Raw genomic sequence first — 26,769 nt, 5'->3', positions numbered from 1 at the left:
AACCTATCGATCCCAAGGTTCATTATTAACATGAGTGGAAGGATGCCACTAGCCTACCGATCCAAGGATTCAAAAATCAACAATACATTCATTTATACAAGAAAAGGATGCATAAGCCTACCAATTCAAGATATACATTATATTGAAGAATCCTTCATGTTCTATCATCAACATTCATGAGTGTCAAATTGAGAAATAACCTTTCAATAATCACACAGATACCTTCAAGACATGATCACCTTAACTTCATTGAATTCACATTCACATACTTAGTAAGTAAACACCTCCACCTTTCAAGTGGATCAATAGTCAAAAACATTCTACTTCAACATATAATTTAGTCATACTTGCATTCAAGGCCATGAATCTCAAATCATCAACACACTAATAGTTTACCATAATTAAGACATAGATAATGATACAATTCAATAACCCAAATCAATTTAGACATATTCCAACCATAAGTTTTCATAATAAACAAACCCACTTCATAAAGGCAGAATTTAGGAATTGAGAGAAATCATGGGTTCATAGAGTATTTTCATCATAAATCATCAATTAAACACTAACACAATCATAATATTCCATTAATAACCATTTGAAATTGTTTGAAGAAGGAACCCATGAGATTGAGTAAAACCCTAGGTTTTTCATGAACTTGAAAACTTTGAAAATTTACTTTGGATGGACTCTAGGGGTGGAAGCTACCCCTAGATGAAGGATCACCATACCTTGCTTAAGATTCCCCAATAAATTTGATGAAGAAATGCTTTGAATCCAAACCCTAGCTCCCACTTCTTCTTCTTCCTTGAGTTAGAGCTAAATATTGCGAGAAGAAGAACTTTGGGGTTTTTGATACGCTCAAATTACACCTCCCTAAAAAAGCATAACCGATCATTATCAAGTAAAGAATCCAACTTGTAGGTTGGGTCGATCCCACGAGGAATATGGTCTAGACTTAAATTCAACTTACGATTATATTCGTTTAGTCAAAGTATTTCCGAAACAAGTAATTTGTGAAACAAATTCTGGAAATTATGTGACAATTAGTAAGCAAGATTCAAACTTTAGTTGTTTATCAAGATGAGAGAGAAACTAAGGTGTACGTGTTCCCCATAAGCTCATTAACGCAATAATCCTAGTAATAGAAACCCTTTCCTAGTGTATTACATGCAAAGTGATAAGTTAGGTATCTCTAAATCCTTGGTCTAGCATCTAGAGAATTTTAGCCCATACCTTGGTCCAGCTACGTGTGTACAATTTACTAACCCTTACCGTTACCTCATATTAGACATCACATCGATGTATGGCCTAGTTTTCACCCTCGCACCAATCGACATTAGACTATTAGATAATATCACACTAAATCTATGTTGATAATTCTTTTCTCGTTAATTACCTCCTTGGTCCGGCAAGTTGTAACGAGGCGAGTTCTAACGTTTGCAACCGCTAAAAGGACTTCTAAACGAAAGAATTATCATTGCATGCAATAACACTATTCAAGAATTGCTTAGTTACTATTCATATTTTGTTAATCAATCATGATTCCCACAACCCTAGTTATGGATTTAGTTACCCATAGTAGCAAGAACACAATTCATATCTTTAGATGAAGAAATCATTAACTTACTTAATGAATAGAAGAAACCCAGAATCTCAACTTGAATTTTAATACCAAAATCTTCAAAACGAACTTAAGAAATTAAGAATTACTAAAGTTGCAAGTTAATCTCCAAAGTCAAGAACTAAAACCAAAGTAATAATGTCTAACCCCTAAAAACAAGGTTTATATACCCTATTGATAGAAAAACAAGTCCTAACTAAAAAGGAAACAAAATAAGGAAATAATGTTTCAGCACGCGTCTTTGATCTACGATACTGACCTACGGACCGTGGATTGACCTACGATTGGTATTTCCCTTCCGTGACTCAAGACTTAGGCAAATTTCTAACTTCAAAATCTTCAACTCTCTAAACAAAACGACGGATCCACAGTACAGACCATGGATTAATCTACGGTCCGTGGATCCTCCTCCGTAGCTCCATACTTAGAATCTTCAAAAATCAGGTACTGGAACCCCTCTCTGAATCATTTGACGGATCAACAGTACGGTTCTTAGATCAATCTACAGTCTGTCGATTGCCACCGTGGTTTCACACTTAGTCAAGAATTCCCTGATCTTCTTTAATGCCTTGCCTACCCATCTACGTCAATCATCTACGGAGCGTGAATGGACGTACGGTTCATAGATCACCTCTGTAGATGCCCTTTTCTGCACATCCTTGAGCTGTGTCTCTTAGTTTCTGCGACTGAACATATTTCTTGCAAACATGATAAAAATACATAAAAACCAATACAAAATGGCCCTTGACACACACAGCTCTTAAGTGAAATGTATTAAAAATACCGTAAACTCACGGTACATCAACACCCTCAACTTACATTGGTTGTTTGTCCTAAAGCGATACACTAAGACTCTAAACGACATTTGTATAGAAGCAAGCAATTCAAGCCCAAGCAATCACATGACTGTCTACCTCGACTCTCATTTTGAGTGCAAATATTTTCTCTCAGACTCAAAAAGCTAACTTGTGCGGATCAAAACATGACAAAGATCAACCAATCAACACACAACATACACTATTTTCCTATCACCAAAGTACCAACTTTCCGACAATGTAATTAGTGCCCTTAATTCAAATGAAATACCTTATTCACACAATGAATATGATTTTTGAGTACAAGGATTCATTCAACACTCACGCTCAGCAGTAACTTCAAGTACAGTTAGTGCTCAGTACGGCTTGCCCTTATTTTCACTGCTTAGATTTTCCAAACTAGGTTCTAGGATCACCATAGGACTTTCTTGGCTTGTAACGTACGCTCAGGGTCAGGTGTGGTATATTTGGGTACTTTTTAGTGACTTTCTGCCCTCCTTGACATTATATTAGGCTTTCTACCTCTTTTTGCCCTATTTTGGACATCCTGCCATTTTACCTTCTTTTCCTTGACTCTTTTCAACCATGGATGTAAATTTAGACTTTGTAGCTCTTAATTTTTTTTCTATCTTCTTTTTCTTGGATTTTATTCTTTTCTTTAGCTTTCAACAAGTCACATCCTCTCCTCTCTTTTCTTTTTCTCTTTTTCAACACCAAACTCTTTTCATACTCATTTTTGTTTTCGTTTCCTCTTTCATAGCCACCTTTAACTTATGGATTTTCCATTGGTTGAGGTGCACAATACCCGACGTCGGATCAGGGCCAAGATTGAGGTCACTTTTTACATTAGCCACCCTCAACTTAGGATTTTGGCCTAAGTCAACGTGCACATGTCCAAGGAGGGACTGGGGCCTACATAGTAGATTATCGGAAGGTGAGTTAGGGGTTTAGAAAAAAATGGTCTAATTTAGGCTCTGTAACACCCCGTACGAACTAGTAAGACCTAGCTAAGGCTTGACTAAATCTAGTAGGTGGAACTAGAGCCTCACATGATAGTTTATAGTTGGAAACTTGTTTAAATGATGAAAAACGGCTTTTGAAGTTAGTTTGGTGATTTTAGAGGTCAAACGTCAAGAAACAACTATAACGTTTGGAAACTAGTCATTTGAACTAGTGAGTTGTAAGGGTCTTGTCGTTCAAGTTTAGAGTGTTGTTTGAGGGTGAAAACTTGTAGAACTGACTCTAATACTTAGATGGACATGTTTAGAGGTTAAATGTCCAGGTATGACTCCCCAAGGACCACCCAAGGGGTCCTTGAGGAGGATCCCAACACTGCCCAAAAAGCTGTCAAAAACAGCTTGGTTCACGGAGGCATATCACGCCCCATAGACCAGTTCACTCCCCGTAGGTCATAGGCGTGGGTTAGGACTTAACCTAGGAAGGGTTTGCCTTCAATTTCAAGCCACAACCCCAAACCACGGATCACCAGGACGGTCCGTGAGTGGACTCACGGTCCGTGAGTGGACTCACGGTCCGTGAGTGGTAGGTGTGATTCAGGGCTGCAATGCTGTCAAGAAGTTGGCCAAGGTAAGTGAGGGTAAAATTCAAATGGTCATATCTCATCGATCAAAATTAATTAGGTGGGCCATTACCTATCCAATTAAAGGTCTCTGAGTCCTCTTTCCAACGCCACTGAGTTTGTCAAATTTTGATCTCGTAGTAAAAAGTTATGCCCAAAATAGTGAAGCACTGTCAGTCCCAGGTCCAATTGACGGATCCAAACCACGGACAGTAGATCAATCTACAGTCTGTGGATGGGGATCCGTAGATGCTGCCAGTTTTATGACTTTTAGTTTTAAGTTGGGGGTTTGGGAATTAAGTTAGTTAATTAATTAAGGGCTTAGGGGGTCGGTTAAGTGGTTAAATAACCTGCGATAAATAGTTAATAAGACCCTAAACTAAGTCATTGACTCATTATAACTCAAGACCCCAAATCAAAAACCCAACTTCTTTTCCCTCCCAAAATCTTCTCTCTAGAACACCCATTAAAGAACAAAGGAAGAGATCAACCTAGGGCTTGAAGATGGAAGCTTTCTCTTAGGATTTTCGTGGGTTTCTACACCTAAGGTATGGTGGTTTTCATCCATGGGTAGCTATCACTCACGGAGCCCTCTTAAAAGCTTTCAATTCAAATTCTAAATATCTTCAAAAGCTAGGGTTTCAACTCAACCCCATTGATTCCTTTCAAAGTTGTTCTAAAAGATTGATTTACGTTTATTATGGAGTATATTACTGATTTAAGATGATTTTAACTTCAAATATAAGGAATCCATGAGTTTTCCCCCAACCCTAGCTATGGCTTTTCTCTACAATATGAATGTGATTAGAAGTTAATTCAATTGATTGAATAGAATCTGATTATGATGTAATTGCATGATCTAAGTATAATTCTACATTTATTCTTGATTAACCTATGAATCTAAGATGAAATTGACATGATCTAGGTTTATCTCATAAAGAGGCAAATTGAGGGTTAGATGTGATTTTCAAGGATTGATGATCTGCTTGTTTAATTGCCTTAGATTAGATCACCTAGACATGAATAGATCATGATGAATCTTGTAGACCTAGACTAACTTGATTATTATCATATTGGTTATATTGTTGGTTTATGATGTTCTTCTACCTAAAGTGCCAAATCTAAGAGGATAGACTTGATCTTGACTCTTGGCTTTGAAGGACAATCTATGAAGGTATGTTATGATGAAGTTATATTGTATGAGTTGTTGACCCACTTGTAGTGAAGGAGTTTACTTATCATGTATCGCTTGTATGAATGGTTTGATCCACTTTTGGTGGAGGTGCTTACTTGTCAATATGAATTGTAGTGTTGAGATAAGGTCCCTCTTCCTACAACCCTAGATATGACTAAGTATGATACGTTTTGAATTCGAATGATATGTTATGATCATGGTAGTGTTGGTATGTTGAATTGTATTTGGTGCTATTGTGGAAGGACCCTACCCACATATTTCCCTATATGAGTATATGATTCTCTACATGTTATGAATGACCTACTTGTATGATGAATGTATCCATGTCTATGGAATGAATGTTATATATGTGATTTATATGGTCTAAGATCCTTAAATGTAATATATGTGAATTATGCATGAGTTGGGATATTATGTACATGTTGTGACTCCCTTGAGGAAGGGAGGTGTCTATGATGTTAGTGTTGTTATTGTTGTGCCCTTGTGAGGAAAATCATGCACACACTCACACTCCATGCATAAACATGAATATGATGTGTCTATGGTGTCAATTGAAAGGCTAATTCTTATATGCACCTTTAAATACTATTATGCATGAAATGTACATGGCGATGAAGATATGACTATATACGATATGATATGATTATGTACAATATGCTATGACTACACATGATATGTTAAGATTATGGTAGTAATGTTGTGTTGTATGAAATATTATTCTCATGAACACACTACAAATATAATGTGAAAGGTTTACTCACATGTTAACGATTCTAAGGTTGAAAGGACATTCTCACCCTAATGAATCTTGAGCTATTATGATGTATGTTGGTTTGAGTGCCTAGTGCATTCTTGTATAAACCTAACTTAACAAAAGACTTAATATGACCTTTAAAGGGAATTTTGCTTAGCACCGAGCGGATATGAATATGAGATGGGTTCCTTCGTGGTCTATGTCGGTTAAGTCTATTATCCTAAATGATACGAATACGAGCTAAGATAAGAACATGGACTCTAATCATGACTTCTTAATAGGTACTAATTAGTATGAGTGAGGGAATAGGACTTCACCCATACATTGCACAAGTGGACCTTAAGAGGGGTTATGGTTAGATCCTCTTATGTAATGAAGACTTATGAATTATTTATGTGTGATATGAATGAATGTTAAGGTTGACTTTACTTATTACAAGTTATGATTATGAATGTCTCCTTACTTATGCATGTTGGATATGAATGAATCAAAAGTAAGATATGTATGTTGTTGGTGATCTAAATGTGATACTTAGCATTTGGTAGGGTTATGGGATCTTACCTTTGCATTGCACTAGTATGACTTTGAGTTTAGTATGAACTTATGTTAGGTATGATCATGGTGGCCTAGAAGTGATACTTAGTGTAGGTAGGACTATGGACCCTATCTATGCATTGCACAAGTAGAGCTTAGGGTTACTTATGTGGTTATTTTATTATGATGTTATAATCTAGATTGGTGACTATGCATGTGTATTATGTCTTGTAATAGATGGTATGTGCATTATGACTATGATTGGTGACTATGCTTATGGTAATGTTGATATCCTTGTGCTTGATGAACTATATGTGAGTTGTTTATGACTTGTGTTCTCCAACTCTTTTAAGAATGAGGTTCAAAAGTGCATAGCATGGTTTCAACTAAAATGTCCCCTTTAAGCATGCTTTAAATGTTTTATGCATAGCTACCATACTTAGTACATTTTTGTGCTAACCCATATTTCTTTGTTTTCTACAATGTAGGGGGTTTGTTCATGAAGATGGTAGCTTTGGTTCAAAGGGCTTGGAATAGGTGATCCTACAAGCTAGTTGACGAGTCCTCAAGTTCGGGGACCAACATCTTACTTAGTAGATATCTTATTAGTTTCTTTTATTAGTTTCATTTTAAAACTATGTAAGGGTTGTATCCCTATATGTCTAAGTAGTCGATTGTATAGATGGCCAATGAGATAATGTTTAGACTCCTTTATATTTTATATAAGTTACTTCGATTGTTGAAGAAAATGTTTTAAATTTTCCGCTTTTATTCTATGACGTATGCAATGATGTATGCTACGGGCATGTATGAGACCTCTTCTAGGTCAAGTATGCCATGTCACGTCTAGGGGGTAGTCTTGGGTCGTGACATACTTGGTATCAGAGCATAAGATTTTGGGATAATATAGGTTCATGACTCATAGGCCACATCGATCGAGTAAAGTCTTGTTCATAATTGTGAAGTGCGTTACACTTATGAGTGAGAGGCTATAAGATGCTTGAGATTCCACTTCTTCATTACTCTTGACTCGTGCCATAGAGCCTATCTCTATAAGATCTCTCTCTTATTCCTTGTCCGGTGGTTTTCTAGATGTGACTACTTGAGAGGGTAAATGCTTCTATGATTGAGGGAGAAAAGGTTGGAGGTGATGGCAAGGATGGTAACATGACTTGGTAAGACTTGATATGATGAATATGGATGAAGTCCTTTCGCATAGATATATTGCCTTAGGGTTTTGTGTGATGATTGATAGAAAGTCATGATGAGTTGTTGATGTATGTTGAAAGAATGTTGTGATATAGGTGCTTTGGAAATACCTAGGAGTGTGAGGTGAGTAGATTCCTCGTAAAAAGGGGTAGAAGTTTCATTCACCTTGGTTTAGAATCATTATGGATGATGAGTATGAAGGTTTGGATGATGACTTGCTCCGACCTTAGAATTGAAAGAAGTGATGTTTAAGAGAGCTTGTATAAGTTTGTCTCCTATGTGAGGTATAATGTGCCTAGATAGCAGGGTTGTTGATTACCCTTGATGCTATGAGTTAGGTTTGCTTAAATTCTCACCTTATGAGGTGTAGTGAGTTTGAGAAACTTAGACCCGGAGTGGTTGATTCATATTAGACCTTGAGTGATATCCTAGTGAAGGCCTTAGAAAGGGATGCTATTAGGGTTGACTTGGAAAACTCTTTGGATGGAGGTACCGGTATGCTAGTAATTTCAAGTGAGAATAAGTGTTATGTTGTGTTCCGGTATTACCTTATCTTGTAGGATGCCTTATCAGACTAGAAGGCTTAGAGTTCTCCGGATGAGTTAATAGAACCTTTTTTTTTTCCAGATTTTACCCCGGTTAATGGTTTGAAGTTAGTAAAAAGGGTTTATGGAAGATGTCCCTTTACCTTGTTCCCTAGAACTACTCGTGTTGACTTGATGGAACTTGTCATGTTAGACCTTGATGTGACTCTTAGTATGGATGGGTTGCATACATCGTGTGTTTTTATAGATGATATGGCCCAGATGGTTAAAAGAATATGGGATTCTTGAGTGTGTATTAGTTATCACCTTTTGAGTAAGACGTCAATCCAGTACAAATGCTTCATTTTTAAGGATCTAGTACTTTTTGTGTCATGTGAGGGTGGTATTGCTAGATGTTGAGGACCATAGACTTTTGCAAGGATGGAAAAATATAAGTTTGGTTATGTCTTTAGGAGTGCTTGAAAGAAGTTTTCTTGAGGGTTGTAGTGAGGGCTTCCTCCTAAGGAGGGGATGGTGTTGTCACGACCCGAGAGCACCCCAAGTCGTAACATGGCGTACTTGACTCCGAAGGGGTCTCATACGAGCTTCTAGCATCATCATTACATAAGACATAGAAAATAATGCGAAAAATTTAAAACTTTACAATCGAAGTTCGACTTCACTTTTTATAGAAGAAAATCATAAGAAGTCTAGACACTTTGTCTCATTTACCATCTAAATATAGGATTATAAAGTCTTGGGACTTAGCCCTTTACATCAATAGAAAGTCTCAATATAAGAGATACAAGGAAACTAAGATATGTGAAATCCCGTCCTCGAACTTGAGGACTCACCATCACTTGGAGATAAGCAATCCAAGTCTTCTTTAATGAGGGTGTGCAAAGCCACCTAACTGGAACCTACACTCATAGTAAAGTAGGAGGAAGGGGTTAGCACAACAAGTACTAAGTATGGAAACATGCATAAAAACCATTACATGATAAAAGGGACATTTTATTTGAAAAGAATGCATTTACCAAGTAGGAAACCCATATGCACATTCAATGTCCAAAACAAGCCATAATAATAGTTATAACATCAACATAACAATACCAACACCTTAGCAACCCCCAAAGAACACTAGTGCAATGTACAATTAGCATCCCATAATACCAACCATACTTAAGTACTCTCTTGAAGCCACCTTGGTCATACTTACCATCTTCCAACCTCATCATGAACAATAGTCACCAACAAAGAACTTAATCATATACATGCTTGAAACATAAGGGAAGCCATTCATATCAACTATCCATTCAACATACATACATTCATTCATATCTTGTCATAACATAAAAGAACCATCTCACAACAACCCAAAGAGTCTACTTGTGCAATGTACAAGTGAAGTCCCACACCCCCACTCCTACTAAGCAAACTAATCAAGAAGTCATAATCTAGTTATAGTCTTGTTTATTATCTTGTCATTTAGGGAAGAATGACCATAACTGACATAGACCATGAGAGCTACATTAAATCCGGTGTCATATAGCCCCACAACAAAAGAGGGTGTTCCACTTGCCAAGGTGGAACTACATGAATAGCTATCTAGGTGGATCCACTAAGCTAAAGCCTATGGGGGCACGTAGTTATGGGATAGGGAGATTGTTACTAGGAACTCGACCTATTCCATTAGCGGGAGAGTTCCTATCTCATATGGTCATGGGTAGAAGACCCGGCTTATTGCATTAGCGGGAAGGCCTCTACCACATTATCCATATCCACTCGGTACTAAGTATAATTCCCTTGTAAAGTCACCTCTAGCCTTTAATTAAGTTTAGGTTTATTGAAGAATGTCACAAGCCTTCAACCCAACACAACATCATAATAGCTCATAGATTCATAAAGTGAGAACTTCCTTTCAACATTTGAATCATCAACATAAGAGTAAAACCCTTTATAACTTGTTCATAGTGTAAACATAAGAATGACCTTTCAATCAACACTACAGTCACAACATTATCATAAATTTCATAATTCATGCATCAATGGAGTATAAGGGTATAGGGAGAGAGGGGATCTTGCATCAACCGAACAATTCACCTAATGTACCACCATCACATTACAAGTAAATTACAAACTCACCAACAACATTTAGCAATCATGAACAACACCTCATATGTTTACCCCCTTCATGGGTCAAGAACCAAGTCTCACAATCACACTTAGAATCACTACTTTAAGTATGAATAAACAAGATTCAACAACTAATATAGAAGAGATACAATTCATAATGTTCATCTTGTATCAACCAAACCCATCATAATACTTGAAATTTGGGGTCATGGGGGTAACACATGTGTTCAAGGGGATTTTACAATCAAATTCATCATTAATCCTCAAATCATCAATAATACAATGCATACAACATAATGGAATTGATTTAAGAAAGAACCCATGGTTAGAATAAAAACCCTAGATTTTGGGCATCATACCCATTTCAAAAATTAGAGTAGAAGAGCTTCATGGAGAAAGAAATTCCATGAATGAAGGTTCCCATACCTTCATTGATGTTTATCCACGAAATTGAGTGAAAATCTTGAAGCTTGAACCATACATTTGAGCTTCTTCCTTGTTCTTCAATGGAGGAACTCTAAAGAGAGAAATATTTGAGGGGAGAGGGTTTTGGGGGATTATTTGGGTGTTTGTGTTTTTGATTGGGGAATGCATGAAAAATGACTTAAAACAATATACAAACCACCCCCAAACATATCCAAAACATCCTCCACTTAATTGACTTAAAATAGGAAAGTTCCCAAAACTCCTTCATTTAATGGTCCCCGTCAGGGACCACAGACACCTATACGGTCCATGAAGACCACCACGGGTCGTGGTGTTGCCCGTGGTGGTTTGAGACAGTGAGCTCCTTTTTGGTGACCAAGCCAACACATGGCCAAGGCAAGACCACGGAGCCTCCCACGATCCGTGGTAGGGACCACAGTCCGTGGTGATGGTTGTGGTTATGCCTTGGTCTTGTGAGGCAAGGCCTTGGCAAGGTATTGAACCTTGGAGCCAAGTGACTTCCACGACCGCTTGGACGACTCGTGAAGTCCACCACGGGTCGTGGTGTTGCCTGTGGTGGTTGAGGCAGTGAGTAGCTTTTTGGGTGGCCATTTTCTCATGTCCAAGGCAAGGCCACGCCCACCTTTACGGGCCGTGGTGAGGTCGACGACTCATGGTCCCCCTCGCGAAGGTCAGGGAGTGGACTAATGGCTAGGGGCTGCCTTGGCCTTTGGCCTTGGCTTGGCTCCTTTACCATGTCATTTGCTTCAAAACCTCAACTCCAGAACTTCAATTTTTTAAGACGTTCGTCCTCACGTTTATGCTCTAGTTAAACCTACCATTTTTCTGGAGTGTTACATTATCTCCCCCTTAGGAACATTCGTCCTCGGATGACACTTTAAACATTTTTAAGGGGAGAAGACTCAATACTAGCAGCCCAACAAGCATGAAACATAATATAATGCACAATTCAAAGGGGGAAATATCACTCCATTTCAAGCTACCAACAATGCAATAGCAAGGGAGTAGGAACTACATCCACAACCCAACATGCATAAACTGATCATATAATATCACATTAGGAGGAACTACCTTCTCCAACTTGAACAAGATCAACACAATCAACGAAAGTCAACATGTCATTTTCTCAAAGCATAGCTAAGCATGTTCAACACAACATCTCATGAAGTCAATATGAAATCACCAATTTAAAGTGCAAACCAACATTAGGAGCATATAGGTCATGAAAACTCAAATTACACAAAATTATGAATTCACACAAGCACACATTCATGATAAGGAAGTCACAAGAAGCATTAATAGCACATAAGACCTCCAAAACACCAAACTTAAGAAATTTACTTATCTCAAGCTTGAGTGGAATTAGAGGTAAAAAGATGAGGGTAGCAGGTCTTCATGTCGGCCTCAGCCTCCCATGTAGCACCCTCAACTAGATGGTTTCTCCATAAAACTTTAACCAAAACTACTTCCTTATTCCTTAACTTTTTCACTTGACGATCCAAAATCTCAACCGGGACCTCTTCATAGGAGAGTTTATCATCAACTCCTAAACCCTCTAAAGAAAGGATGGATATCGGATCACTGATGCACTTTTTGAGCATGGAAACATGAAACACCGGGTGAACCGAAACCAATTCATTTGGTAAGTCTAGTTCATAAGCAACCTTCCCCACTCTTTTAAAGATTTGATATGGACCCATATACCAGGGACTTAGTGTAACGACCCTAAAAACGAACTAGTGAAACTAGAGCCTCACATGTGAGTTTGGAGTTGAGAACTTGATGAAATGATGAGAAATGACCGTGACGTCCGGAAACTAGTCATTTGAACTAGTGAGTTGTAAGGGTCAACTTTAAATGGTCATATCTCTTAGCTCAAAATGAATTAGGTTGGCCATTACCTATCCTATGATAGGTCTTTGAGTCTTCTTTCCAACGCCACCGAGTTTTCCCAATTCCGACCTCGGAGTAAAAAGTTAGGCCCGAAATATTGAAGCACTGTCAGGCTGCAAAAAAAGGACGAGCTTAGACGGGTTTAGTGAAATTTTTTAAGTTAAGACTTTATGGGTCCTTAGTCCTTTTCCAAAATTGATCCTATGCTATTCTATTCCTTTCATAGCAATTATAAAACCCTTTTAGACAAATTCTTCCATTTTTAAGTCACTCCAATTAGAATTAAAAAGAAATCCTCTCAAATATTTCTTTCTACAATCCTCTATTTAAGAAGGTCAAGAACTTGGAGCTAGGGCTTGGTTTGAAGGTGGTTTCTTCATCAATTTTCTTGGGGAATCTTAACAAAGGTATGGTGACCCTTGATCCTTGATCAATCTTTCTTTCAAGGAGTCCAATCAAAAGGGTTTCAAAGAACAAAAATCTCAAATTCTAATCTAAACATGGGTTCATTGGCAAAACATTTTCTAAGCCATTATATTGATGATTTAATGTTTTATTAATGTTTTAAAGATGATTTCATATGGAATTCCTTGAAGAACCCATGTTTTCCCTAAATTCCTAAATTTGCTTATGAAGTGGGTCTTTTGCTTATGATTCAAAGTTTATGAAATTGTTCTTGGATTGGATTGTATTAGTGACTCTTATGTTTTTATACATCTATCTATGATGAATGGATGATGTATGGATGAATTGAAAGTTGCGGCCTTATGGGCAAGTTATGGATGAACTCTCTTGTGGTAAGAAAAATGGTTGGGACTTGAGTGTTGTTGATTATGGCTTTGGAAGAATGGTAAGTTGACCTATTTTATGAAAAATGTTGAATTAGTAGGGAATTGAGTAATGTTGGTTATGGCTTTGGAAAATGGTAAGATGGCTTAATCTCTTAGTATTGATATAATTGTCATTGGTTGGTTTGAACCACCTTTGGTGGAGGTAGTTATTTGTTGTATTATTGTGAATTGAGGCCATGAAGGGCATTATGTGAATGTTATTATATTGTTGTATTATTATACACATATGAGGCTATATGTAAAGTTTTATGTGAAACTATATGTGAAGGAATGATGTGAATGAGTTTTATGTGAAGCTATATGTGAAGGAATGATGTGAATGAGTTTTATGTGAAGCTATATGTGAAGGAATGATGTGAATGAGTTTTATGTGAAGCTATATGTGAAGGAATGATGTGAATGAGTTTTATGTGAAGCTATATGTGAAGGAATGATGTGAATGAGTTTTATGTGAAGCTATATGTGAAGGAATGATGTGAATGAGTTTTATGTGAAGCTATATGTGAAGGAATGATGTGAATGAGTTTTATGTGAAGCTATATGTGAAGGAATGATGTGAATGAGTTTTATATTAAGCTATATGTGAAGGTATGATGTGAATGAGTTTTATGTGAAGCTATATGTGAAGGAATGATGTGAATGAGTTTTATATTAAGCTATATGTGAAGGTATGATGTGAATGAGTTTATGTGATCTTGTGATGATCCTATGTAAAGTGGATAGCATTGTGAATTAAAGTATGATTTCTCATGATGTATATGTGAAATGATGTTGGATTATGAAGTATCCTTAAATGAAAATGTGTGTCTTGAATTGGTAGACTTAGGTGCCTCTTCTTGATACATGAAAGCTATGGAATGTGATCTCTTGACTTGGTAGGCTTAGGCATCCTTCTCTTGAGAAATGAATGTATCTTGACTTGAAGTCTTATTGTATTGAAGTGGTAGACCTTGAGTTGGTGCCTCTTCATAAAGGAATGAATGTCTAGAATCGGTGAGACCTAAGCATGGTGCCCTTTCTATGAATGACTAAAGGGGGCATTTTTAGACTATGACTTGAACCGGTAGACCTAAAGTTGGTGCCCCTTCATGATGAAGTCTAGAACCCTATGTGAATGTAAAACCATGGAGTCGGTAGACCTAATAGTGGTAGCCCTTCTCATGTGTGAAATGATGAACCTTGGATCGGTAGGCCTAAGGCACCCTTCTAGGGGGATTTAATGAGCTATCCTTATGAACCTTGATTGGCCATGACTAAGAAATGGGGCCTTTCTTGGGAAGAGGTACTATGAGTTGGTTGAACTAGAAAAGGAACCTTCTCTAAGTACATATGTGATTGAATACTCTATGGGAAACAAGGCTAGCACCGAGTGGATGTGGTTAGGAAGGTGGCCTAGTTGAGTATGAGATTAGGCACAATGAACTTCCTTGGACATCCCCTAAACCATGTGCCTACATGGGATGTGTCCTAGTTCTACCCTTGGCAAGTAGAACACCTTCCACGGTGTAGGGTTTTATGACACCGGATTCCATGTCTAGCTTGCATGGTCTATGTCGGTTAATGCCTATTCCCATCATGTGGGATGTGCACTCTAGTTATTGGATAGGTTCTACAACGTGTAGGTAGTAGTATGGGATGCTATCTACACATGGCACGAGTAGGCTTTGAAGATACTAAAGTGAGTTCCCTAAGTCTAACGACTATTATGTGAAAGTCCCCTTATGTGCTTGAATGTCTCCAAAAATGGTTTCTTAAAGAATGTTGGTCTATTGATGTTATGTTGTAAAGGTAATGTCCTTATCTAAGGTAATCTTGGGGAACACTTAAGTGTGCTTGAAGAGGTTGTATGGGCGGTCAATTTTGTATTCTACAGAATTAGATGGTTTTGAGGCATCATGTATAAAGTATAGAAAGTCTTCCGCTTGCTATTTTTTTTATGCAATGTTTTCTTGGTAAAGAAAGTTTTAAATTCCTTATGGTTTTAGTGTCTATGCGATGAATGAATGCTAAGAGGCTTATATTAGACCTCTTCGAGGTCGAGTACGCCGGTTACGACTAGGGGGTGCTCCCGGGTCGTGACACTTAGTTTCCCCTTTTTACCGAATCTCATCACACTTGTCATAGGTGAGATTCATCACCAACCTCAAATTCTAGATCCCTTCTCCTAACATCGGCATAAGACTTTTTCCGACTTTGGGCCGTCTTCAACCTCTCTCTAATTAGTTGAAATTTTTCAATAGCTTCATAAACCAATTCGGGACCAATTAAAGCAAATTTACCTACTTCAAACCACCCAATCAGAGAACTACACCTTCTACCATACAAGGCTTCAAACGGTGCCATGGCAATACTCGAGTGGTAACTATTGTTGTAGGCAAATTCTATCAAGGGAAGATGAAAATCCCAACTACTCTTGAAGTCAATTACACATGCCTTAGCATATCCTCTAATACTTGAATAGTGCGCTCCGCTTGACCATCCGTTTGAGGGTGAAAGGCCGTGGTAAGCTTGACCTTAGTACCAAGCCCTTTTTGGAATGCCTTCCAAAAGTGTGAAGTAAATTGAGCACCCCCAATCCAAAATGATAGACAAGGGAACCCCATGCAACTTCACTATCTCATAAATATATAGCTTGGCATAATCTTCCTCCAAGAATGAAGTCTTAACGGGTATGAAGTGGGCTGATTTAGTCAATCTATCAACAATGACCCAAATCGAAACGTGTTGCCTTCGAGTACGAGGCAAACCCACCATAAAATCCATATTCACATCCTCCAACTTCCAAGTGGGAATATCAATATTTTGGGACAAGCCACTCAGTTTCATATGTTTGACCTTTACTTGTTGGTAATTTGGACACTTGGCCACAAAGCTTGCTATATCCTTCTTCATACCATTCCACCAATAGATTTTCCATAAATCACGGTACATCTTAGTGGCTCCCAAATGAATATAGTATCGCAAACTATGGGCCTCATCTAAGATTTTCTCTCTCAAGCCATCAATATCCGAATCACATAGACGGCCTTGATACCTTAGCACCCCATCTCCCCCTTGGGAGAAAGCCTCAATGGACTTGTTGAGTACCGATTCTTTAAAATCCATTAAGATAGGATCAAGATGTTTCTTAGACTTTACATCAACCACAAATGATGATTCAAAACTATTGTGAACCATGAAACCACCCTTGGGGGAGTCCGCTAGTTGGACACCCAACCGAGCCAATCTATGCACATCCCGAACCAAACCCTTCTTCTCATCCTCTACGTGAGACACACTTCCCATTGACAATCAACTAAGGGTATCCGCCACTACATTAGCTTTGCCCGAATGGTAAAGGACACTCATGTCGTAGTCTTTCAACAACTCTAACCACCTTATTTGTCGGAGGTTCAATTCTTTTTGGCTAAAAACATATTGAAGACTCTTGTGGTCAGTGAATACATCTACATGGATCCCATACAAGTAGTGTCTCCAAATTTTCAAAGCAAATACTACTGCCGCAAGTTCTAAATTATGAGTCGGATAGTTCTTCTCATGTATCTTGAGTTGCCTTGACGCATAAGTAATTACCTTACCATGTTACATGAGGACACAACCTAAGCCCACGCGGATGTGTTACAATAAACCACAAACTTGTTGGTATCCTCTAGTAAGGTCAAAATCAGAGCGGAGGTGAGTTTATCTTTTAACTCTTGAAAGCTTTTCTCACAAGCCTCCGACCATATAAATTTAGCCTTCTTTTGGGTTAGGGCCTTCAATGGAGATGCAATTGAGGAAAAGTTCTTAACGAATCTTCTATAGTACCCGACCAACCCTAAAACGCTTCTAATATCGGTAGGAGTTAGAGGCCTAGGCCAACCTTTGACTGCCTCCGTTTTCTTTGGATCCACCTCAATACACATACCCGACCCAATATGCCCAAGGAAAGCAACCGACTTAAGCCAAAACTCACATTTACTAAACTTGGAATACAATTGGTTATTCTTGAGGACTTGCAACACTACTCTCAAATGGTCCATATGGTCACTCTCACTCTTAAAGTAGATCAGGATGTCGTCTATAAACACAATGACAAACATGTCGAGAAAATCTCGGAACACCCTATTCATTAGGTCCATAAAAGCCACTGGGGCATTTGTTAGACCAAAGGACATGACTAAGAACTCATAGTGACCATATCTTGTACGGAAGGCCATTTTAGGAATGATAACTCCTCTCACCCTAAGTTGGTGATATCCTAACCTTAAGTCAATCTTTGAAAAGTAATTTGCCCCTTGAAGTTGGTCAAACAAATCATCAATCCTAGGAATGTGATACTTATTCTTTATAGTGACCTTGTTCAATTGATGATAATCAATGCACATTCTAAGAGACCCATCTTTCTTTTTCACAAACAACACCGGTGCACCCCAAGAAGATATGCTAGGAAAGTTCCCTAAACTCTATTAAATGGTCCCTGTTAGGGACCACGGACACCTATACGGTCCGTGAAGACTACCACGGATCGTGGTGTTGCACGTGGTGGTTTGAGATAGTGAGCTCATTTTTGGTGGCCAAGCCAACACATGGCCAAGGCAAAGACCACGGAGCCTCCCACGATCCTTGGTAGAGACCACGATCCGTGGTGATGGTTGTGGTTATGCCTTGGTCTTGTGAGGCAAGGCCTTAGAAAGGTGTTGAATCTTGGAGCCAAGTGACTTCCACGACCGCTTGGACAGCTCGTGAAGTCCACCACGGGTCGTGGTGTTTCCCTGGGTGGTTGAGGCAGTGAGTAGCTTTTTAGGTGGCCATTTTCTCATGGCCAAGTCAAGGCCACACCCACCTTCACGGGCCGTGCTGAGGACCACGACTCATGGTCCCCCTCGTGAAGGTGAGGCAGTGGACTAATGGCTAGGGGCTGCTTTGGCCTTTGGCCTTGGCTTGGCCCCTTTGCCATGTCATTTGCCTCAAAATCTCAACTCCAAAACTTCATTTTTTAAGACGTTCGTCCTCACGTTTAGGCTCTAGTTTAGCCTACCATTTTTCCAGAGTGTTATAGGTGTGCTTAGAAAGCATGACTAGTTGAAATCCCGACATCCTCATCTCTTTCTTCCATTCCTACTCTAGCTTGAGACAAAGAGTTCCTAGTTGGGCTTATGTTATGTTTAGGAGTCATGTATAATTTATATGACCTCATGATTTCCTAATGATGTGCATTTTCTTGAAGATTCATGTTTTAGGACAAAATGAGTTTTCATGTCTCATGATCCTCATGTTGATAGGCAAATAGAGTATGTAGCCTATGTGATTCATGAGGTGAATGGTTGAATGTGCTTTGAAGAAGAAATTTCTTAGTTGACTTAAGTTTTTATATGATAAGCATAATTTGAGTTGGGGAAGGAAATTCCTCCAATGAAATAAAATATCTCTAAGTTGCATCCATATTCAGTTGTAGAGGTAGTCCCTATTTTCTCATGTTGTATGAGGTATGTTTGAAAGGGATATTCTCTCCTAAGTTGTGCATTTTGTGTAATATTGCATAATTGATTTCATGTTGTGAATTAATGAACATGCTTGAATGTGTTCTTATGAAATGGCATGTTAGCTCCATATGTGGTGTTAAACTTGCTTAGAGAGTGAAGGAGGTAATTCCTCCCATGTTTATGTGAATTAATAAGGTTTGTGCATTTTCATGAAAACTTATGTTTTTTTGAATAAAGATGAGTTGTGTGAATTGCTTCCCTCATGTTGTAGTGCATTGGTTATAAGTGATCTATTGTACTTCATGAAAATAAGATATGAGCATGCTTTAGGAAGGAGTTGAGAAATTCCTCCTTGAGTGAGTGTTATTGAAAATGGAAACTTGCATATGAGCTCTATGATGATATGGTGAGCATGTTATGAATAGGAGAAGGTAGTTCCTCCTTGAACATAACTAAACATGATAATGTCATGCATATGGATTGATAGATGTAGTTCCTACTTCCTTATATTTGTATTGACTATGTTGAATTAGAGTAAAAGGTTCTCCTTTTGAAATGATGATCATTGTTTGTGGTGTATCTTTGAGTTGTACATCATTTTATTGATTTCATGCTTGTTGGGCTGCTAGTTTGAGTCATTGATTTCCTGTAGATGTTTTAAGTGTCATTCGGGGACGAATGTTCCCAAGGAGGGGATATTGTAGCACCCCGTACGAACTAGTAACACCTAGCTAAGGCTTGACTAAATGTAGTAGGTGGAACTAGAGCCTCACATGTTAGTTTATAGTTGGAAACTTGTTTAAATGATAAAATGAATTTTGAAGTTAGTTTGGTGATTTTAGAGGTCAAACGTCAAGAAACAACTATAACGTCCGGAAACTAGTCATTTGAACTAGTGAGTTGTAAGGGTCTTGTCGTTGAAGTTTGGAGTGTTGTTTGAGGGTGAAAAATTGTAGAAGTCACTCTAATACTTAGATGGACATGTTTAGGGGTTAAATGTCCGGGTACGACTCCCCAAGGACCATCCAAGGGGTCCTTGAGGAGGACCCCAACACTGCCCAAAAAGCTGTCAAAAACAGCTTGGTTCACGGAGGCATATCACGCCCTGTAGACCAGTCCACGTCCCGTAGGTCATGGGTGTGCGTTAGGACTTAGCCTAGGAAGTCTTTGCCTTCAATTTCAAGCCACAGCCCCATACCACGGACAATCAGGACGGTCCGTGAGTGGACTCACGGTCCATGAGTGGACTCACGGTCCATGAGTGGTGGGCGTGAGTCAAGGGCTGCAATGCTGTCAAGAAGTTGGCCATGGTAAGTGAGGGTAAACTTTAAATAGTCATATCTCATAGCTCAAAACGAATTACGTGGGCCATTACCTATCCAATTAAAGGTCTCTGAGTCCTCTTTCTAACGCCACCGAGTTTGCTCAATTCCTATCTTGGAGTAAAAAGTTATGCCCGAAATAGTGAAGCACTGTCAGTCCCAGTCCAATTGACGGATCCAAACCACGGACAGTAGATCAATGTATGGTCCGTGGATGGGGATCCGTAGATGCTGCCAGTTTTGTGACGTTTAGTTTTAAGTTGGGGGTTTGGGAATTAACTTAGTTAATTAATTAAGGGATTAGGGGGTCGGTTAAGTGGTTAAACAACCTCCTATAAATAGTTAATAAGACCCTAAATTTAATACCCCGTATGAGCTAGTAAACCCTAGCTAAGGTTTTGCTAAATGAAATAGGAGGAACTAGAGTCTCACATGTGTTCTTGAAGTTGTTAACTTGTTAAAATGATGAAATATGGCTGTTGAAGTTTAGTTTAAAGAGTTTTTAGGTCAAACGTCAAGAGATGACCATGACGTCCTGAAACTAGTCCTTGGTGCTAGTGTCTTGTTGTTGGAGTTTGGTGTGTTGTTTGAGGTCTAAAACTCATAGGAGTGACTCTCATACCTAGATGGACATGTATAGGGGTTAAGCGTCTAGGTACGACTCCCCAAGGACCACCCTAGGGGTCCTTGAGGAGGACCCCAACATTTGCTAAAAAGTTGCCTGGATAGCTTGACTTGCGGTGGCAACCTACGCCCCTGAAGTCAGGTGACGCCCCATAAGTTAGCTCCATAGGTCAGGACTTAGTCTACGGAGCCTTATCTCCCATGACCATGTCCCAATCCCAAACCACGATGCACCAGAATGGTCTGTCAACCCACCTACAGTCTATAGGTGGGGGTTTCGTAAGTCACACCTGGGTGCTGTCCAAGGGACTCGGCCAGGTGATGTTCTTTTAGTAAATTGTTTATTAATAATTCTAAGCATGTGGGTTATTATTTTAAGTGTATTAAAGTATTTTAAAGGTATTAAAACATTAATATGGTAATGTAGACATCATTTTTCAAATTCCCTAAAACAAAACCCTCCCTCTCAAAATAACTTCTCTCTAGAACTCCATTGAAGGTCAAGGTGAAGATCAGGCTAGGGTTTGGTTTCAAGGGGGATTTCACCTCAAATTTTGTGGGAATCATCAAGGCTAAGGTATGGTGGTATTTTATCTAGGGCAAGCTTTAGCCTAGAGTCAATTTCAAAATACTTTTCAAGTTTTCAAAGTTTATGAAAAACCCCAATTCTTACTCAAACTCATGGGTTCTTGCATAAAACGATTTCAATTCATAAACTAAGTTTATCTTGATGTTTAATTGGTGATTTTAAGGTGAAAAAATCTATGAACCCACAATTTCTCTAAATCCCTAAATTTGGAGTGGGTTTTATGATTATGATTGGATATTGATTGAATTATGCCTCGATTGAATTGCATTATTTATTTATATTGTTATATATACCTAATTATGGTGAATTGTTGGAGAATTGAGTAATGGTTATTATGGCTTTGGAGAATGGTAAGTTGACTTAACTTCATGTTATAGTAGACTTGTTCTTGTATGGATTGATCCACTTTTGGTGGAGGTGCTTATATGTTGAATGTGTTGTGATTATGGCCGTGAAGGCATTATATTGTGAATTGAAGTATCATCATGTTATTGTGTGGATGGTTGAAGATGTTTATGTGACCTCAATAGTGATCTTGTATGAAGTATTATGGTATTGTGATGGAAAGTATGTTCTCTCTTAATGATCATGTATGAGGTTGATCTATTGTGAAAGGTCCTCCTAGTAATGTAATGAAATTTTGCATATTGATTTGGTAAGCCTAGGGCATCCTTCTCCATGTGTAAATGAATGTGATGTGACGAATGTATCTTAGGACCGGTAGACCAAATGTGGTATCCCCTCCATGAAGTATGTTTGATGTCTTGAATTGGTAGACCTAGTATAGGTGCCCTTTCATTAATGAATGAATAGTGACCTTGAATCGGTAGACCCAATGTAGATGGCACCCTTCTTGGAAAGTCATGAGCTATCCTTAATGTACCTTGAATCGGAAGACCTAGTGATGGAAACCCATTCTTGTGTAATGTACTTTGGGTCAGTAGTCCTAATGTTGGTCACCCTCTCAAGTACAATGAATGTTAATGTGAATAACTACTTTATGGGAATGAAGGCTAAGCACCGAGTGGATAGGGTTAGACGGAAACTCTCCTAATGAGAGTTTAGAGTTCCAATGAACATTTTCCTACCCCATAACTATGTGCCCACACAAGATATATATTAGCTAGTGGTCTACACCAATGCTAAGATATCTTCTAGTTCTACCTTAGGCAAGTGGAACACCTCTTTTCAGTGTGGGGTTAGAACACCGGATTCCATGACTTAGCTATCATGGTCTATGTCGGTTAAATTCCTATTCCCATCATGTGAGATGTGCATTGTGGTTACTTGAGGATTTCTACAAAGTATGGGTAGTAGTATGAGATGCTATCCATACATGGCACTAGTAAGATTCAAGAGTGCCAAATTGAGTTCTTTAAGTCTTCAAGACTAAAGAATGAAAGTCCTCTAAAGGAATCAAATAAATAATGGTTACTCATTGTTGGATGAAAAGATTAAATGAGAGCTTATATGGATAAAATGTTTTAATTAGAATGTTGTATTGAAATGAAAAATGGTCTTGTCTATTGTAGCCTTTAGGAATGCCTAGGTGTGTATGAAGAGGTTGTATAGGAGGCCACTTCATGTCATACTTAGGTGTGTCTTGGGGTAACTTTAGATAGAGGTCCTAAGATATTGAAATGGTTTACTTGACAAATGTGCTTATGTATGGCATATTGGTACTAGTTGAGCATGAATACTTGTATTGTGAAGTATGTGACTTTGTATGTTGATTATGACTTGTATTATGCATCTTATGAGAAATGTTCATGAAGTTTTTCTAAAATGTCATAAACCATGGCTTTCAACTCAAATGTCCTTTTTAGCATGTTTTTGCATGGTCATCATACTTAGTACTTAATTGTGCTAACCCCATTCTTTTACTTTCTACAAAGTGTAGGTTCTGGCAAGTGATAACATTCTCTAGTGAAGCTTGGGATTAGAAGTTCTCTCAAGACCTATCTTGGTATGTCCTCATATGTCGAGGACAAGGATTATATGTTTCTAGTTTGGTATTGAGACTCTTGTAATAGACTTTAGCATTTTCGATTGTATAAAGGGCCGTGATCCTATCTTGTTATGTTTGTCTAAGGATGGCCATGAGAGACTTAGTTTCCACCGTGTCTTTAAAAGATGTTTTGAAATGAGATTTTTAATAGTTGGTTTCGAGTAAAATTTTCAATTCCATACTATTTTCTATTATCTACGCAATGAATGAGCTAAGAGGCTTGTATTAGACCTCTTCGAGGTCGAGTACGCCGTGTTACGACTTTGGGGTGCTCTCGGGTTGTAACAAACTTGGTATCAGAGCATAAGATTTTGGAAATGGTTTGTAGGTTCAAAGTCTCACAAGCCACGTCTAGTAGAGTCTTGTTCATCGGTGTGAGTCGCGACAAATCTATGATCGAGAGGCTATAGGACGATAAAAGTTACACTTTTTTCATATTCTTGAAGTCGTGCCTTAGATTGTGGTTCTATACGTGTCCTTTTCATATTCCTTTATCTTGTGTTTCTAGGATATGAATACAGGAGGTAACCCGAGGAGAGCAGATGTGTAGATTGTTAATGAGGGAGTTCCTCCCTAAGATGATCAAGGTCTTCAAGGTGACCAAGTTCCTATAGGCAATCAAGAGAATGAAGTTCCGGTGGTTCCCCGGGCATGACTAATGAGGACATTAGGTCGGTTTTTCTAACTTTGGTCCCAAGCTATGATGGCCCAAGTGAATAGGGATGTGGGTCCTAGAGTAAATGCTATTGGGAGCACTATGGCTTCTAGATTGAGAGACTTTGTGACGATGAATTCTCTGATCTTTCTTGGTTCTAGAGTGGGAGAGGATCCCTAAGAATTCTTAGATGAGGTGTATAAGATTGTTAATGCTAGTGGAGTGACTTCTATTGAGAAAGCGGAACTTTCCGCCTATTAATTGAAGGATGTTGCCCAAATTTGGTACACTCAATGGAAGGCCAATAGGCCGGTTGGAGCAGGTTCCATTGAATGGGAGTTGTTTAAGGAAGCATTTATTAGTAGGTACTTTCCCCATGAGAAGAGGGACTGTAAGGTTGAGGAGTATATAAACCTTAGGCAAGGTCACATGAATGTGCAAGAGTAATCCTTAAGGTTTACCCAATTGTCTAGGTATGCCCCATCTTTGGTGTCCAATCCTAGAAATGAGATGAGCCATGTTGTTACTTGTGTATCCGACCTAGTCAAGGAAGAGTGCCATACGACGATGCTTCATGATGACATGAATATTTCTAGACTCATTGTCTATGCTCAATCTATTAAGGAGTCCAAGCTTAAGAGGGTGAATAGAGGTTTGAAGAGGGATATGTCAAATGAACAAGGCCAATCTAGATTCAAAAAGAGAACTCCTAACCAAGATTCTTCAAGTGATCCTAAGGCTAATGAGGAAAAAGATGGTGGATCTCAATTTTCTAAGTCTACTTGTCACACTTGTGGGAAGAAACATTTTGGGAAGTGCTTAACCGGCACTAGTGGGTGCTATGATTGTGGAAAACATGATCACCAAGTGAGAAATTTTCCTACTCTTATGTCTAGAGGAAGGGAGGCCAAGAAAACTTCTCTTAATGGCCCAAATCTTGATGATCAAAAGAGGAACGATTTCTATGCACTTCAAGCCAATGAGGGCACAAGAGCTAATCCGGATTAAGGTACCGGTAAGTTGTTATTCCTTGTTGTCTTATGTTGAGCCTTAGTGGGGTTTTCTCCTAAGTGGAGGATGGTATGTTGAATAGTAGGTTGTTGAGAGTGTTGATATCCTTATCTCTTTCCTTCGATTCTTATTCAATCTTGAGACCTAGTGTTCCTAGTAGCTTGTTGTATGTGTTGGGGTCGTATGTGAAAGTGGGTTTGCATGATTTTCTTAGGTTATCTATGTTCTAGTTGAATTCTTGTTGAATGAGAAAATGAGTTTTCATGAATTGTGTTCCTCATGTTTATATGCATCTATGATAAGTTGCCTAAATGTTGCAAGAGTTGACTTGGTAAGCATGCTTGGATGTGTTCTTGAAAATGTTGCATAATTGTGCCGTTATAAGAAAATTGCATAATGTGCTTAATGATGTTGAAATGAGCATGATGTGATTTGGAGAAGGAACTTCCTTCAATGAAATAAGAAATGGTAAAGTTGATGCATAAGGAGTTGGTAGATGTATTCCTACTTTCTTGAAATGCATGAAATTGTTTGAGCCTTGTTGATGTGGAGTTGATGTTTCTCCTAGCTATGTGTGATGTTTATAATGTAGTATGTTTGATTGTGGGCTGTTAGTCTTGAGTTAGTTACCCTTAATGTGGCTCAAGTGTCATTCGAGGACGAATGTTCCTAAGTAGGGGATATTGTAACACCCCGTATGAGCTAGTAAGCCCTATCTAAGGTTTTGCTAAATGAAATAGGATGAACTAGAGCCTCACATGTGTTCTTAAAGTTGTCAACTTTTTAAAATGATGAAATATGGCTGGTGAAGTTTAGTTTAAAGAGTTTTGAGGTCAAACGTCAAAAGACGACCATGATGTCCGGAAACTAGTCCTTGGTGCTAGTGTGTGTGCTGGTGTCTTGTTGTTGGAGTTTGGTGTGTTTTTTGAGGTCTAAAACTCATAGGAGTGACTCTAATACCTAGATGGACATGTATAGGGGTTAAATGTCCGGGTACGACTCCCCAAGGACCACCCTAGGGGTCCTTGAGGAGGACCCCAACATTTGCCAAAAAGGTGCCTAGATAACTTGACTTACGGTGGCAACCTACGCCCCTTAAGTCAAGTGACGCCCCATAAATATGATTCATAGGTCAGGACTTAGTCTAGGGAGCCTTAGCTCCCATGACCAAGTCCCAATCCCAAACCACGATGCACCAGAACAGCCCGTCACCCCACCTACGGTCCGTAGGTGGGGGTTTCGTAAGACACACCTGGGTGCTGTCCAAGGGACTCGGCCAGGTGAGGTTCTCTAAGTAAATTGTTTATTAATTATTCTAAGCATGTGGGTTATTATTTTAAGTGTATTAAAGTATTTTAAATGTATTAAAACATTAATATGGTAATTTAGAAATCATTCTTCAAATTCCCTAAAACAAAACCCTCCCTCTCAAAATAACTTCTCTCTAGAACTCCATTGAAGGTCAAGGTGAAGATCAGGCTAGGGTTTGGTTTAAAGGGTTATTTCACCTCAAATTTCGTGGGAATCATCAAGG

Source organism: Solanum tuberosum, unplaced genomic scaffold, assembly GCF_000226075.1.
Source record: "Solanum tuberosum cultivar DM 1-3 516 R44 unplaced genomic scaffold, SolTub_3.0 scf00635, whole genome shotgun sequence".
Lineage (NCBI taxonomy): Eukaryota > Viridiplantae > Streptophyta > Magnoliopsida > Solanales > Solanaceae > Solanum > Solanum tuberosum.
The sequence above is the reverse complement of the archived record's forward strand: the minus strand, read 5'-3'. Positions refer to the sequence as shown.